This window comes from Gallus gallus, chromosome 5 (assembly GCF_016699485.2).
Source record: "Gallus gallus isolate bGalGal1 chromosome 5, bGalGal1.mat.broiler.GRCg7b, whole genome shotgun sequence".
In the NCBI taxonomy this organism is placed as follows: Eukaryota; Metazoa; Chordata; class Aves; order Galliformes; family Phasianidae; genus Gallus; species Gallus gallus.
This window is the reverse complement of record NC_052536.1, coordinates 43,458,642-43,476,319: the sequence shown is the minus strand read 5'-3', so window position 1 is coordinate 43,476,319 and position 17,678 is coordinate 43,458,642. Positions and strand designations below refer to the sequence as shown.

The 17,678-nt window shown below is 39.3% G+C and overlaps 1 long non-coding RNA gene across 2 annotated transcripts in view; it reads left to right on the top strand.

The window, feature by feature from the left end:
• LOC107053531 overlaps positions 1–16,370 on the top strand; it is a 31,962-nt gene extending 15,592 nt beyond the window's left edge. The window contains exons 5-8 of one of the 2 annotated variants that reach the window (XR_006939462.1): positions 4,063–4,130; positions 7,163–8,473; positions 9,835–9,930; positions 11,660–16,370. This is a non-coding gene — a long non-coding RNA (uncharacterized LOC107053531). Of the gene's footprint in view, positions 1–4,062; positions 4,131–7,162; positions 9,931–11,659 lie in introns of both variants that reach the window. The other variant, XR_006939461.1, reaches the window with a different exon arrangement.
• Positions 16,371–17,678: the final 1,308 nt, after the last annotated feature.

Below are 17,678 nucleotides of genomic sequence, written 5' to 3'. Positions count from 1 at the left end.
GACAGAAGCTGAGAGGACCTACTCACTAACCTTCACCCATGAGCTCTTGCCTCACTCCTGACATGTCTCAGAGCAGAGCTCCATACATTTTGGCTATTCTCTCACATAAAGAGCAATGTCCTCTCCTCTCCTTCCCAATTTGTCCTTAAAAACCATTGTGCTCCAGTCATGTTAGCTATATCTAATGGCTAACGACCCTTATGAGGTCATATCCTTGCAACTGCATACAGGCTTCCAACTTCTCTTGTAACTCTTAACAATTTGGAGGCTACTACTCCCAGCATCCCAAATAGCCTCTGTACGTATGCTACACTCTCCGTGTGCTTTAAATAAACGCTCCATACTTGCTTGCATAGAAGCCATGGATTCTAGTGACAAAAAATGCAAGTTACTGATGATTTCTCACAGCTGTGTATTTTTTTTTTTTTTCTTTTAACTACCACACTTGTTTTGTACTTGTAGTTTCGCCTGGTCCCATAATTCACTTATTTGTGCCTGGAAAAATTAGTCACTTCAAAGATCACTGTTTGTAGCTGCTTTGTTGAGACCACAATATACACCTGGTTAATAACTATTTTTCTCCTTTTTGTTTTATGAATTTGAATGTTTGTTCAGCTCCTTCCATTCAATATTCAGGTACCAAAAAAGTGTTCATACGTTTTATGTCCTGTCATAAAGTGGAATGAGAGAACTGATTCATGTTACAATCCCTAGAAAGAAACTATCCATCAAGGATGGCAAATAAATGAACATGAGCTCACAGGGGAATAGTGTGATAAAAGGTCTGAAACACAGTTTGATGTAGGATTAGGAACACGCTGCAGAAGCTACCTTCGGATATATTTTTTACAAGAATGTTGCAAGACTAATTGCATACAGATCTTGTGACCTCATTTTAAGGAGAAATCTTTAGGATAGTGCTGTAATAATCCAAAGAGGTGGTTCCAGTACCATAGAAAAGTATTTTGAGTGGATACAAAGAGCTCTATCTATGTATCAAGAAAAAAAAAAAAACCTGAGGTTTGATTTGATTCTAGGATAAGCATACACATAAAGAAAACAGGCACCAAAGGACTCTTCACATGACAAAACAGAGTACAATCAGTATCCATTATTAGAATCTCTGTCCAATAAATTAAAGTGAAAAAAGAAGACAGTGTTTTAAGAAAGGAGGAAAGAGTGAACTACTGTTTGTAGTGGCAGATTATCTAACATCTGATGTTTTCCCAAGAATACTGAACTTCCAGAAGAGATGTTTTGACTAAATTGAAATTATACTAATTTTCTGCAAGAGAAATTATTAGAAATTTAATGCTTGTAACATACACCTGCAGTATCAATTTTATGACAAAATGATCCCTTAACATTTTTCACTCCAGAAGAATTTCCAGGCCCATATGCAATCAAATCTACCTATTCCATAAGAATTTGTATCACAAATTGAATGAAGTCTTTGCAGTTTAAAATCTGATTTAGAAGCACTAAGTCACTCTTCTAAGATGTTAAGCTATGGGACATATCTTCAGATATTTGATCCCCTGAGAGATATTCAGAGAATTGATTACACAGTCATATCAAAATTTCAAACTGTAGTCTTTCAAAAGACAGGTTGCTTGGTTCTTATACTTCATCTTTGTGATTCCAGTATGTGCCAACTGCATTGTCTGAGTTTTCTATGACATGTATGCACAGCAAATACAAAGCACTTCAACTCACTCTTTTCTGCATAGAGATAAACTGTACATCAGAAATTGTTTCTTGTATTAGAGATCAACCAAGAGGACTCTGTACCAGAAAAGCCTATTGAAATGATTTTTTCCACTCCCACCAATGGAAGTATTTTTCCCTGAAATCAGTAGCAATGACATTGAGTATCAGTGAAGCGTTGCAGGGACAATAAAGCTTTCAGAGAACACTCTTCCTTTAGCTGCACTCACTGGGTAATGAACGTCAGCGCCCTTTGCCAAAGGGCAGGGCATTTTTTTTTTTTTTTTTGCAGCTCTCATTTCAGTAATTCTGCTATGATACTTCTGCTCATTTTTTCATATAAAAGCAAAACAAGTCAAACACTATAGGCTATATGAACTGAGCATCCCACACAACCCTGACTGACAGGAAAGATGTCACTGAATGCCAGTATTTATTAGTGACATGGCTCCGTGAAAGAATTATTATGTAGGATTTTTATTCATTAATTATATGCTAAATTACATTAAATTATCACAGTAGTGCCTCATAATTACAGTTATTATGACAAACACCAAACAAGTGAGTAAAGGAGTGACCTCTTTCATTTGAAAATAGGCAACATAAGTCTCTTGCCAGTGCCAACTTTCTGAATATGCAGCATTAGTGTCAATTTTCATTTGTGATTTGCAATTGAAAGGACTGCTCCAATTAGCTTTTTTAACGCCCACTGCAGTGTGAAGGTCTCCCCTGTTTAGCTTAGACAAGAATGGATATAATTTTTCCCATTGGCTGTCAGTTATTTCTTCATCCACCTGCTAGGTAGCCTCCCCTTGCCTACATAGTCTATGGCATAGTATTCCACAGTCCTCTTTATTTGTGTTTCAAAAACTACAATAAATTTACCCAATGTTACATTACTTATGTCCAAAATTAAAAGCTAGGGCCCTTGTGGATTTTGATTACATCTGTGCTGTACCTGGATTGCCTGTATCTAATTACTACAAATTCAAGTTATAAATTTCAACCCATATTACCCTACAGTGCAATTCTCACATCTTTGTTTTAATCTATGAGTTTGTCAAAAACAGAAAGCTAACTTAGACTGGCTGTGAATGTAATCTAATGTATTTCTTTCTCTTCTTCTGTTTCCATATCTAATTCACAGAAAAGTCAAAAGTTGCACTGAAAAGAAATCACGGAGGAGCCAGTCACTATTCCTATGCAGCTTATAACACGTGTTTGCCAGACATACACGCAAAACACATTATGTTTCCATTCTATTCAATGACTTAGTTACACAATGAATAGTTTACTGGCATATTTATTTCAAGGAACTGTGAAATTCCAACGAATACGTATTGTTCCTACTGCTAAGATAAGATTAGGTCACGCGGTAGTTAGTAGCACAAGTAGAAAGAATGACTGCGTATGACTGAGACACATAAGTATTCAAGTACTAGGTATTTCAAACACACGAGAGCACACACTGAAATGGCAGCTCTTTTATATTCATTTAGTGTAGGCATAGCAATGCTATTAACTGACCAGTTGCCATTAACTAACAGCACCGCAATTTGAACTGCAGCTATTCAGACCGGTTGAATGAGAAGCTAACTTAGAAGACACTGACTCAGCATAAGTAAAAAAGATAAGCTACACTCATTAGGTGGCATTTCTTATTAAAGATTTTGAAGAGAGGATCAATTATAGTCTAGCCAGAGGGAATTATATGCTCAGAAATATCATATATATATATGGCCTATATGGCAGGGCTATTTGAATACTAGATTTCTTTTCTGAGAATCAAAAACTGGACGTCATGCTATGGCTACATTGAAATTTTGAAATACCTTAGCCAAGTGCTTTCAACAAATACCCAAAACTAATTCCAGAGACCTGTATTCTTTAACCAAATTTTAACACAGTGGTAAATTCCAGTTATAGGGCAAGTTTTATCTCAAAAATGCTATATGATCCATGTGTACATAGGAGGCGTGATCTTGTCCATCTTTAAAACACAGTTCCCTCTTCCCTGAATATTTTGGCTATTCAGATAGCACATGCCTCCATGCATCATGGCTTTAGAGCAGGAAATGTTGAGGGTGTGAAATAATCAAAGGAAAGAGGATCCAATACTGTTTCCTTCAGTCTGATTTGCCCGCTGAAGGCTCATTTAGCTACAGACATGACTAATTTTGCTCAACTCATCAAGATCAGAGCCCTAATCCAATAGCTCCAAACCATTTTGATCTATTATTAATAGAAAGGACAACCTTCCTTCTTCCCTGACTGCCTCCCCCGTACTATGCTAAGCGTTTATTGTGGTCACATTCTTCAAGTTGTAAATATCTGCGGTATTCTATTTGTTTACAGAAAGGTCAATCTGAAAAGGAACAAACAGCGAGAACAGAGCAAAAGACTGTAGCTGGGAAACAGCCAGAGTAAGTGATACAGTTCCTAGGAGAATCCAGTGTGGTATGTTTCTTATCTACTGTTTATCAGTCTGTCTGAAGTATGTATATTTTATCAACATCATACAATCCCAGCTGGTATATATTAAAAATGCAGCCTGATGTCATTAAGGTATGTTGTCTTTTATAGAACCAAAAGGGAATTAGACTTGTAAATAATAGCTAAATCCAACAGCACACTTCACTGGCATACTGTAAGGTAGCATATAATACTCTTTAAGTACATGCATACAATTTTTCAGCTTGCCTGTCTTATGGATGGTGCCTCACTGCACTGAACTTGGCACATATTTCTCCTTCCAGGGTTAGTCAATGTAATTTCCCACTCAGTCTAAGTAATGCATTTAAAGAGATGTAATTATTCCTGTAGTAAAAGATGTTACTGAAAACATACCTGGTATTTCATTACCATAATCAAGATGAGATGACCCAGTCAAAACCTCCCTAAACTCTAATTAGCTCATCACTTTGCTGAGTGGTTTCATCCCTTCTTGTGCTATTATCAACAAGTTTTTATGAAGCAGAGATCAGAACTACCATGTCACTCACACCGTATTGCTGCATGACCCTGATCTAAACTTGAATCCTTCATAGTCTCATTGACTTCTCTGTATATTTGTAGGTCATAATCAGATTACTCTAATATGTTGTACTGAATACCTTCTTCCAGACTGCAATCCCAAGTAACTATTCTGCCAAGTCACTTCAAACAGCCACACAGAGTGTTTGTTCTCAAGCATTTATAATTTACACTTTCTGGCTGTTAGAATTTTGTGTTGGAAAACTCCCTCCAAACCTATCTCTACTGTCTACATCAATTCATTTCACCACCTTTAGGAGCAAGGGATCTTTGGAGGTCCAAAAATTTTTAGAGCAGTTATTTTTTTTGCTTTATGTTTTATTTACAGATAATCCATCTTAGTCAATGCTGTTTACTATCAGATTTTCTTTTTTAAAAGCTTATTTTCAGCATCTCTACTGGGGTCACCGGTAAGGACAACACTGCCCCTGTCCACACTGTCAAGTAACTGTTTGCTAAGAACAACCCATTACTGACCTTTTAAAGTAGTATACTCTTTGAAACATGGCTGGGAATGCATTTTTGATGCTTAATTCTGAAATGCCCCCAAAAGATACTCTAGAAGTAGGTCTGTTAGTACTCAGCTGCAGAGACTGACAAGGAGAAAACAGTTCATTATCACACAGCAGTAGCAACTCTGTTAAATTATGACCCTTACCTGTGTATTTCTCAACAGGATGTGTGGTGTCAGAATTTGTGTGATGGTCAAACAACAGCCTTCAAAGGAGTAGCCTAGCAGTACTGTGAGGCAGGTTTGTTAACAGTGTCAGGAGCTGAGCGTGCTGTGATGCCTGGGGTACTGCTCAAGGCTAGAGGTGGCAGGGAAGAGGAAATGTGAAACTCGCAAATATCTTTCTGTCCTATTTGGCTGATAAAGGTACCTGTCTACTTTCTATCATTTGCTGCCTTTCAGAAGACTTGCATGTTACTGTTTCTCAGCCAGCAGCCCAGTCAGCAGGTATTTCAGAATAACAGAAATTATTTCAGCTAACTGGAGAAATACATACTTCTATGCACCAGGTAACTTCAAAGACAATTCTGTCAATAGGGACAGCGTATTTCCAGCGAGTCTGAGACATTTAAAAGTAGTAGGGCTGCAGAGTTCATTCCAACTGGAAGCTCAGGAAGCACAACATAAGTAGCACGTTGCCAGCTCGTCAGCTGAAGCATGGTGATGTGCCTGTGCTTGTGGAATGGCTGATATTTTCATAGCAGAAATGACTGACAGAGCAACGCTGTCCACAGCTCCAGGCTGCACTGCTACAGGATGAGTTTCGATGGCTTGAACTACTGCTGAAATCCCTTTCTCTGTTCTATCAAGAAAGACACTGATCTGAATTTAGCTAACAGTTTTTAGGCCACACTTATACTGCACTCAGAGAGGATCGATTGATTTATTTATAGCAGTAGTTCAAAATTTTTGGAGTTGGAAATTTCCTTGTCTTTCTCGTAACAAATCAACATCAATACAAATGCTAAGAGAACATCATCAAAAGAAAAGAAAAAAAGAAAAAAGAAAAAACTTGAAGCTAGACTCTTAGATAGATTTTACTTTCCAATTGTATGTTATAAATGTCCAAAACAGGTTGGAGAGAACTCCTCTACGCCTAGGTAAGTAATAGGTGAATTACACAGTAGTAGATATATTTAAGGTTTTAAGACTATCTGCTCTGGAACATCCCTAACTACAGTGAAATGCACAGATAATTACTTTCACAGTTTAGGGTGAGAAATAAAAGAAAGGAAAAACTTCCTTCCAGCTAAAATTGGTAAGGGGCATAGTCAGATAAACAAAATAAGAACTTAACAGCACTCTTGGCCAGGACACCAGGCCTACTGATTATGCAGCTGTGAACATGCAAAGCCAGAGCTTCAGAAAGTGATTTTTAAAACCACAGACCAAAGGTAACAGGCTCCAAAGTGCTAGCCCCTACACGCTCTATACAGGACAGTTATTTAGGGCAAACCCAGGTGCATAACTGTGAAGGACGCATACCTTGAACTTTCTTCCAGTACTGTTCTCATATCCCCCTCTGTTTTTGCCCTCAGAGAGATTTATATTCCTTCAGCTTAAGTGGCACTTGAGTGTAGAGTGGAGGAGCTGGTAGCTGATATGGCCATGAACAAGACAGGTGGTGACTTTAGAAGGAGGCTCGCTCTCCACTGTCCATGGGCTTGGGGCAGGAGAATTAGGCTAATCTTGTACAACCTCTACTCCTTTCATTTCTTACACAGATTCATTCACCTTTTATCTTGCATGAAATGCAGGGGATGCTCTTGGAATACCAGGGCAGCCATTGAACAGTATCAAAGAACCAAGAGGCATACCCTGCAATACCAACCAGCTTTGACAATGGGGAGAAGGGACTACTCCACATCTATAAATATTTAGGATTATTCATCAATTCTTTTCATTTTGCAGGTCCTTTTCTTCTGCGTTCTCATAGCTTAATGCCTCCACTGGACTGCTTCCGAAGGAGCAGTCTTTCTGCAGGTGCAGTGTTGTAACAGCTGTGAAACATTAGTCACCGTTTTATCAGTGTTAAAACGTTCAAGACAATGCTTCTAAGAGCACTATCACTCAACATACTATCTAGTAATTCTATTGCAACAAGTCAGAAGATTGAATAAAACCTTCCATTCATGTTGCTCATCTTGTTCTGTACCCGTGACTGGAGATCAGCAAGTCTGAGTAAACCCCTTCCAGCTGTAAGCTCTGTGTGTTTATACTGCAACAGTTCAGTAAATCCATTCAGCTTCCAGTAAGAAATGTCTTTGTTTATGGCTCTTTTACGATACTCCCAATCACCGTCAAAGGATTCTACAGAAATATTTTTAAAAGATTCAGTTCTGACTTAATCAATGCCATTGTAGATCAGGAATAACTCCATTAAGCTGATATGATGTAAAATCTAGTTTATATTTGCATGCAGCAGTGATGTGAGCCTTCTGAAAACTTAGGAGTTCAGATACACTTATGGCAAGTCCTGTGTATGATAATTTACTTAATGAACATACTGATGCCCATGTTATCTCAACTAAATTGAGTAGTTGAGACTAAACTCTGAACCCCCTGAAATCTTGACAAGTATTGCCATAGATATAGCTGACTCAGGATTTCACAGAATACATATTTATTAGGGACTGCTGTTAAGAGAATTCTCCCGTGTTTTAAATCACTCTGCGGTGGTGAATAATTAATACTCAGAAAAAGTTCAATATTTCTTTCTGCAAGTAGGCCAAGCCAGCAGCCTACTGGATTTGAAGATGCAGCTCAAATATGCATAATCTCCTATTTCAACAGTATCGCCTGCACTTGCAGCAGAGCACTGCACACTCACTCTCCCTTCCTTGCCTCCGTAGTTTCTTTACTGTGGAAAAGAGTTTACACCTAACAATGACATTAAAACAGGAGTTAGTTACTGTACGTGTTCGCACGCCAGAAGCAGCTGCTGTCAGTATGAAAGGGGAAAGGAAGTGAGGAGATCCTGCACTGCTCTGGAAAATACAGGTGCTGAGAGGAAACTTTTATCCAGAAGAGTTTGTCAAAGATAAGGGCATAGGAAAGGAGAAAAGCGATGAAGAACACTTCAGAGATAAAAACATTAGCTCCAGCCCAATCTCCAGTAAATAAATTTACATCTCTAACTGCTGCTTATGACTATCCAGAGAGAGGTACCATGTGAATGGGAGGAGAGCAGAGCTAACCTCACCTCTGTGACTGTGAGCAGAGGTAAGCATTAGTATTCTCACTTCAGATGAACTTCATTTTCTGAACCTAAATAAGGAACCTTTCCTTGCAGGAAGATGCTTCTGTAATCAGCCCTTCTCACGTAGGCCACCAACAGCTAGCTTACATCATTCAGGTTCAGAATTAGTTTGTAGAGTTTTATGTTTTGTAAAGTTACACTCTTAAGACACAGTAAAAACTCCAGTAAAAAACACTAACTGACTTTTTATAGGACTGGAGAGTGCAATTGTAGAGAACCTAGATGTAATTCAAGGAGACCACCGTTCTGCCTTATAACTGAAAGGTCATTTACTAGACTTTTATCCTGTTTTAAGGCAGCTTTTAATTGATATTTGTGTCTTGTTCAAGGCCCTGTCTCTCTGCTATGCTATATTATACACAGCAATGTGATGGCCTCTTTGGAACAAATAACAATTTTGAAATATATGCTTTCAAGATAATTGGCCTTTTTGCTTTCACTTGTGGCTCAAACAATGTACCAACCTGACTATTTCAAATAACAAACATACGCTCTGTTTAATGGGATGGGAGACTAATTACCTGTGAGAAAACAGAAATGGCAGCCAGTCATAGAAATCTTTTCCATTATTGAAAAGCATCATAAAATATTAGTCAGCTTTTAGTGTGATGGCTCAATAGTGGATAAATGGGGATGAATGTGCCAGAATTGGCTCACCCTGTCAAACTAGACTGTTCAGGCACTGAATGAGACAAGTGACTGTGGTGAGCACCTGTGGGAGGGAGGTGTTCTAGTTGCAGAGAAGGTGTGAAATAATTTGAACAGCAACAAGAAAAATAATGAGTGAGATTGCATTAAATTAAATGGCAATACAGTGAATATAAAATTCCTATAATATTTTTGCCCCTCAAGCCACAAGGTATCAGGCCACTAAAATGAAATGCACTTTTTTTTCCCCCCCCCACACAAGGGTATTGTCTAAGCTATTTGAGGGACAGTAACTTAGATCAACATCACAAGATTTAAACATCCAATTCACTTTCAATGCTTTTAGATCACAGATTCCACAGGGCACAGTTTGGGGTACGTTTTATTGTTACCTTAACAAGTTTGGCTGTATATACGCTACTTGCTTACTTTGCTGTGTTTTTCTGCTACGTATAAAAATCAAAACTAAATTGCTCAATTTCATTTCCACGTTCTCATTTGTTAAAGTACACTCACTGTTCAAGCTGGCAATACTTCAGACATTAGAAAGTCACAAAACCAGATTTGATTACTACGCATGCAGAGGGAAGCTGGGGACAACCTGTGGTATTTCTTACAGCCCAGGCCCCTCCTACTTTGTACACTCTGGTCCTTTCTCATTGCATTACCTTTGCAGGTCCAGGAACAAGTCTGGTTTCCTAGACAGAAAGGCCCTTTGCAACGTGGTGAACTGCCCTCACAATGCTACTAACAGTGGCATTTACTCTTCATGGTAAATATTTTACAATTAAAAAAAAAAAGTTGTAATACAAGTAAAATTGGAAACCCAGTAGAGAGAGAAGCAAAGTGAGTCTATGATGTAGTTCAGTTTGTGTTCACAGCATTAAACTAAAGTTAAAACTGTACAGGGAACAGTAACTGACATAACTATATTTTGTAATTATTAGATACGTCAGCATATTGACTACATGAGCCTCAAGTGTACTCAGCTTGCCCTGGCTATTTGGAGTTCACTGCTACTTAACTTGCAGATTCAATAAGAAAAAGATGTTTCTTTCTGAAGCAGGTGATAAAGCTCCAGTAAATTTAGATCATTCTGTAGATAAGGTGAGAGTAAACTCCAGAGGAAAAAAAAAAAAATGAGCAAAGTATAAAGCTAAACTTGGCTCCGAGTTCTGCACTGAGCTGTGCTGCACTGGGAGCTCAGCACAATCACAGAATTGTATTTTGCTCCAGGTAAATAATAGCCAGTATCTAAAAAAATTTAAAAGCCATTATTCAGAGGCAAGTAATGATTGTCTTCATAAAACACTGCTCATTTGGTGTAGCTATATTCTGTGCTGGATCTATCTTCTGAAATCTTTACCCAGACCCCTCACACCTTTACCTGTCAATGAAGTAATTTAGCAAGTATCAACTTAAAGCTTGGCAGATCCCTCAGATCCCAGCTCAGATCTGCCCAGACCTTGACTCTTGCTCGGTACCTATCTCTGCCTCTGCTGGAAGAAGCCCCAAAGTCTTCCTTACTGTGTCATCCAGGTAAATAAGGGCTCACTCCACATACACAGCTGTGGTGTCCACTGCTAGCAAGATGAGCATGTAGCACAATGAACCTGGAATCACAGAAATGCCTGTCAGATAATGCATGTTTTGGGTAATGCATGGGGACACAGGGAGAGAAGAAAAAGCACACATACTCTATACCTTGGAAATTCTGCTATAAAATCCTAATCCTTATCCTTTATAAGGATAAAATCCTATCCTTATCTTCCCCATACAGCGGGAAGTTCTGCTCAGTTTGGTAGTAGAAGAAATAACCAATGACTAGTGCAAATAGTCATGAGAGCATAAAAATGCATTTTAATAGTAGTCTAAATATGAACAGACATATTTGGATGTTACTTCACACACTCCCACAGAAGTCACTCTGTCTTAATCATAATACTAAGAATGCATCCATGCTGCAGTAAGACCAAGGATGTTCAAATACAAAGCAAGAAGAGGAGGGTCCCACTGCCCCAAATCCATTTTGCTATAAAGGGACTTCCACGAACACATATCTCCTACAATTTGGAGACATCAGGAACATCTGAGAAGTATAACGCAGTAAGTTAAGCCAACAAGCCTCCTTTTCCTTAAATTCCTTATTTTTAATATAAAATTGCTATTTTTCCCCCTTATTCTGCAACCTGATTTTGCTACAATCCAGGCCAAATTCCAGTTTGAAGAATTCCTGTTTGTCTGATTTCTTCCTCCAAAATCTGGAACAGCTGCAGAGTTTTACCTGACAGCTGCCTACATCTGAGAAGGTATCTCAAAGGGATATTGTAAGCAAATTATTTTGGTAAAGAAATAAAGCATCAGGAAAAACAACATAGCTTTTATTTTGCAATGTATGCAAGTACTGCTTTCCTAAGCTTAATTTAATCCAGTTTATATGGTACTGATCACAGTTACCATAGGACCTGACAACTCTTTTCTATTTTATGGTTTTATTTTAGTGGATCTCAACTCTACCAGCAGCCTATAACACCACAGCAAGTGACCTCCAAGGGGTCTACTGAGCCTCATTGAGCAATGAAAACATGATGACCTTGATCAAATATCTCAGCTGTGGTGAACATCAAATAACAGAAATTGCAAAGGTTGACAATTATTTGAGGGACAAAAAGTCTGGAGATTTTGTATCAGTAGAATTCTAACGGCTTCAACAGAATGCTCTTGATTTAAGTTGGAATAATTGAAAAATTAATCACATCTACATATCACCAGAAGAAAGGAGAAATAAACCATCTTGGAATTTGTAGTTCACTATAATCTGAAGTAGAGAAGTCCTTGGAGAAATCCAGTCTAAAACAATGCCAAACCTCAGCACCGTATTAGGAAACAAATATCTTTACGCTACAGACCAGTTGTTATTCCAGAGTTGCTTCCTGGCTGAAGCACAACATGCTTTGTTACTCCATGCTCACCTGTGTGTATACAACAGGTTTGGCTACAGATGAATGCATATAAAGAGTTGGAAGAGATCACGTTCAGTGCTTTGTCCTTCGTTCTGGTGAGGTGCACTTCTGTTTCCCTACTGAGAGCTCCTAGGCACATGGAAGCTGTAAGGCCAACCACCTAACCATAGGAGGGATGGGATCGCTGGCAAACAACACATCCTGCTTCACCTCAAGCACCCTCCACTCTCCAGAAGGTACTTTCCTGCACATGGCTGAGGAGCTGCTGGAAGACTGAAGGGGCACTCTCTTCAGCTGTGGGGCTGCCCCACCCCCAGTGCTGCTCTTCTGGCACCCAGCTCCTCCCATGCTCCTTGTGCAGCTGGTGGCCCAGGAAGGAGCCAGCATTGCCTCAAATGGAACAGAGAGCATCAGGCTGTTTTCTCTTTAAAAGAAGAACAAAAAAAAAAAAACAAAAAAAAAACCAAAAACTAGGCTTTCCCCTTTGTTTCTGCCTTCCTGACTCCCTGGTTCATGTCCTTCATTAAGGCGTCTTTCTCAGTCAAGTTCTGCAAGGGCCTTCTAGCAAAAAAGAGTAAGTATATACACATGCACATCTATCTATCTATATATTTGCACACACACACACTCTTCTAATATATACACACATATAAAGAATAATGTTTACTCTCATGCATAATACAGTAACAGTGCAAGTGTGTGGAGCATGGCTGATTTATGTACCTATGCACCGGCCACTCCCTTCAGATACAGTTGCCAAGGTCCCAAAACAGGGCCTGTTTCCCCATTGCCATGGCAACAACAGGTGAGAAGCAGCATTTCCTATAAGGAAAGAAAGAGATGCTGCCAGGCTGAGTAGAGGTCAGGAGCAGGCTGCTCCCTATGCTCCCTAGGGCAGCCATCACATACTGGCTTTGTAGCAGCCAGCACTGTGACCTCACCAGCAGGACCTCAGGCACCAGTGCTCAAGGCTCCCCAGGCCTTGCCCAGTGCAGGCTGGAGGAAAGCATAGCAGCTGCCTGGGGAGGCTGGCAGGGCTGCAGGGCCACCCCATGAGGGGCAGGGACTGAGGGACCACAAGCAGCTGGCTTATTGCCTCCCATCTGCACTGCCTTCACCTGACCCACCTGGAGGAGCTTTGTGATGTGGGAAGTGGCACACCTGAAAAAAAAAAAAAAAACAAACAACACAACCAAACAAAACCAAGCAAACAGTTGCCAAGCTTTTGAGCCTACTGGTCCTGGAGGCTGAGTAAGCCTGGTCTTTCTCTGTAAGAACTGGTTTCCTCCCTACCACTTTGGCAGCTAAGATTAATGCATTTTAAACAGCACGTAGGTTCACTTGAGTTATTTTTTACTTCCTCCTCTTACTTATGAGAGAAATCTGACCACAGTAACAGGAAATTTAAAACATCATATTAGCTTTGCTTTGAGGCACGTGCACAAACCTAAAGCCTGGGTAAATAATGAATAAAATCTCAGCCACTCTCTGTTATTCCAACCCACTTCTGCATCCTTGAGAGTCTGATCATCACTATAACAGCATTAAAACGAAACTGATTGTGACTGGATATAAATACCTGGTCTTAAACATAAGCTTTTCTTCCTTAAGTGAACATATCTGGGTGTGGATGATCTGCTATTAGTGGGCAAAATGGGTGGTGAAGTGAGAAAATGCATTCTCACAGCTATCTTAGACATCACTGCAGAGAAAGCCTTCATAATAAGGTGTGGTATACAGAAGAATGTCCAAAGTATGGCAGCTATCTGATGACTAAAAGCATATTACGTGCTCAAAGCAGATCAGCATCAACACACCGCCTGTTCCTGTCCATCCTCCCTTAGAACTTGTTAGTGCTTCCACTGAGGTGCACAGAAGCTCAGCCCTTGCCCACAGGGAGCCCACCCAGAAGAGACAAAGTTAGCTTTGAACAACTTGGTACCAACAAATTCAGCTGCGCATTACAGATCTAAGGGAAACCGAGCTTCATTTTCTCCATCACTTTGCAGATTTGTTTGCTTGTTTCCCTTTCCAAGCATCTGTATTTATTCCTTACTTAGTTAAGGACACTGCCTTGTTTTCTTGTCTCTTTCTCCATGCTCTTCTAACCCTTCAAGGTCCTTCAGCATCCTCCTGATCTCCTGCAGCCCTGTCTCTTGCCTCCCATGGGGCTCTTGCCAACATTCTGCTCCAGTTTTGCTAGCAGTTGCTTTCTCCTTGGATACAACTGTGCATAGTTGAAACAACTCCTTTGTTAGGAAAGAACAACTGCAATCTGCACTTCACTGCTGAAAACTAATAGACTATTTCTGTAATACGTAAACTAAAAAAGACATAATATCCTACAGATTTGTGCCTCATAGTTGGTATATCTCATGTCTAACAGACACAAGCTCCAAGCAGAACTAGCTTCAGTTGCAGGAAACTCACATTTGCTTTTTCCTATGTGAATTCTCTGGTATATAGAACTGGGGGGGTTTTACATCATAATCCTTCTTCTCAGGGGATGCTTTAACAGTGTCTATCCCCTCCATATGCGTAAAGAATCACTTAGGGAGTTCACAGTATTTAAATTATACATCAACCACATCACTCTGGCTGGAGTTGGACATGGATTAAGAAGCTAGGCAGGGTGAATCGAAAAGACAGACAGCCACTCACCTCAACTTTATACTCTTCAGGAAGTCCAGTTGACATCTAAGGCTGCAGGCTTGTCTAATGTGCTCTATAATAACAAAAGCAAAACTTACCAGAGATTGATAAAGGGCCTGCAGTAATGGCACTCTTATGCTGAACCTTGCTGATGCCAGTATTGTTAGACTCTTTTCAAAATGTAAGCTATATTGTTCTCAACTATTATGTATATTTTTCAGAAGCAAAAACAAAAGCATGGTTTGTACTAGCACAAAAGGCATCAAAATCACTGCAATTGTCTTCTGGTTAAAATGGCCAGCTCTCAATTCCAAATGTTATACTTTATTGTGAACTTGATGAAGAGAGAGAGGAATTAATTGTGAACTGGGCTCATTGCAGGTTTATCTTAAAATTGTGAAATTCAACAAAGTAAATTACACAAGTTTAACAAAACTCAAATTAATACTTTTTTGCTACTACCTGGATTCTGAGCCATTGGCTTTTAGTCTTCCTTCCCCCCCCCCCCCCCCTTTTTTTCCCTTTGTAATTACAAAAGCTAAGAATTTGTCTTAAATAAAAAGCTGAAATTCCCATATAATTCAAAGGCAGCAATAGTCACATTAAGAATCATAAAAGATACCAACAGCAAATTCCCATCTACTTTATAGATGGCTTTGCCTAGTACATTCTAAGAAGTCAGCCTTTTTAGTCAGTCTAAATATAGCAGCAGGGTCAAGAATTACAAAGTGATTTTTCTGATCAAAGATGTTTTAGATGTTCCTGAAAATAGATTTCTTGAAACCACTTTTCTTTAGCAACAGACTTCATGTACAACTTCTTTCTCAAACTGGGCACACAACTAAGAATTGATTCTTTAATCATTTCCAGAAACTTAAGTATTAACAATTTCATCTTTGGCTTCTTTCAGAGAAAGCGTAGTCTCACAAATCAGCTGTTTCTGGCTTCACTGAATCCTAATCATGCCCTGCCTCCAACATTTCATAGCTGTATTGCTGCAATGCTCCTCTTCAAGAGGACCTTTTCCTCATATATTTAAGTTCACTCCACATCTTTGCCAAATAGTGATTTTCAGGAAACGCAGTCAGAGACATTCTTTCATTACAAAGGAGTTTTCACACATGCTGATTCGATACAAAAGACAACCAACCTAATCAAGCACTGCTGACGACTGAAATTTCACCAAGCTACCTTGTGGTATAAATGCCAAACCTCAACATATATGCAACTTCTTTCCCTGTAACTATAGGACTCCTTAGAGGTATTTTTAAGACACTGAAATGCTAGATCCCAATTCCTTAGTGTTAGTTGAAAGTTTGATCTACTTAATTGCAAGCCATGTCTTAACAGCATCCAAACCACAGCCTCTTCAGTTAATAAAGGCTATTTCCTGATTTCTACCCCAGTCCATCATCCTTCAATCATCTTTGTGAGAGAATGGAAGAATCCAAATAAATTAATTAGAGGCAGTGTACTATCTGCTAATAGCCATTGGCTGCACTGCAGACTGAGAAACAACTCTGAAACAGAGTTAGGAACTCGGTTGCCTGCTACAACTTAGACAAACTTCACCCCACAAACCATACTTACCAGGAATCACAAAATCTTTAAAAGCCAAGGTTAATGTTGTCTCCTAACCAAGGCAGCTGATGTAATCCCATCCAGTTATCCCTGCAGTCAGGTTAGTATCCTGTGTTTGCATGAGATTAAAAACAAATCCAGTTTATCACAGGGAATCTTTAGATCAAACACACTGACTGTGCCTTCTGTTACACAATTCTACCCAAAATCACAGATCCCAAGCTATGTTCCCATTTAGTACCACACTAAGAAAACATGGTCCTCTCTCTGTATATATAACCCCACTCAGCTGGCTATCAGTGATGACACCTGAGGGACTTTTAATAATCAGAGCTCATGTGAGGGCATTTTAAAAATTAGAGTTGAGGTTTCAATCCTTCATTTTCTAATTATTAGATTCTGGAGTAGGTGTGCATCATGTCACTTTTGCTTACACTTTCATTGGATACTTAGGGATTATGAGTAATTCTTTGCACCCCAATAGATGTTCACTTTTGGCTAAGCTAAAAAATAATCAGTTAAACACATTAAACATCTTCTCTTTTATAAAAAGTCTTCCTACTCTGCTTAATACATTATTGAGAAGCACTCATAGAAATGCACTGTTTAGAATAATATAGTCTGACTCAGTGTAGAAAAGACTATCAGAAGTCTACTAAATTCTGTTGCTTGAATGCAAGATCATTTGAATGTTTCACTGCATGGCACCAAGCCAACACATTTTCAAGCAACTGTTAACTATATCGTTTCAGATGCGTCAGTGGAATGTTTACCATGTTTGAGGTGGGACTGTTCTAACAGCAATTTCCTGCAAAAGGAATTGTACAAGCAGCTTAGTCCAGCAGGTCTCACAAAAAAAAAAAAAAAACCCAATGTATGTGCTTCTGTATCAAATAAGCTGTTGTAGAGATGACTAAAGATGACTTAAAGATGTCATTGCTGACAGAAAAGTCAACATCTATGGTTCATATGGCTCATCCCTGATGATGGCCAGACTGGACCGCTTTTCAGATGTTCTTGGATACTGACCACAAGCAAGCAAAGCTAGTAATATTAATTTTGTTTCCCTCCCCTCCTCCTTACTGTCTTCTGTTACTGAGCCTTCAATAAGGACTCAGGACAAAGGAAAGTAATCTGCATTCAGCAGCAGTAAGAACAAAACTTTCCACCTTTTGCTGACAAACAGCATGTCCGAGAACAGCAGTGAGAAAAATTCCCATGAAAATTGCACAGATGCAAGTAGAAAATTGAAGAGCGTTTTCCATCTAGCACACATTCAGCTCCTCAAGGAGCATAACGCCACACTGATGTGTTGTCAAGTGTG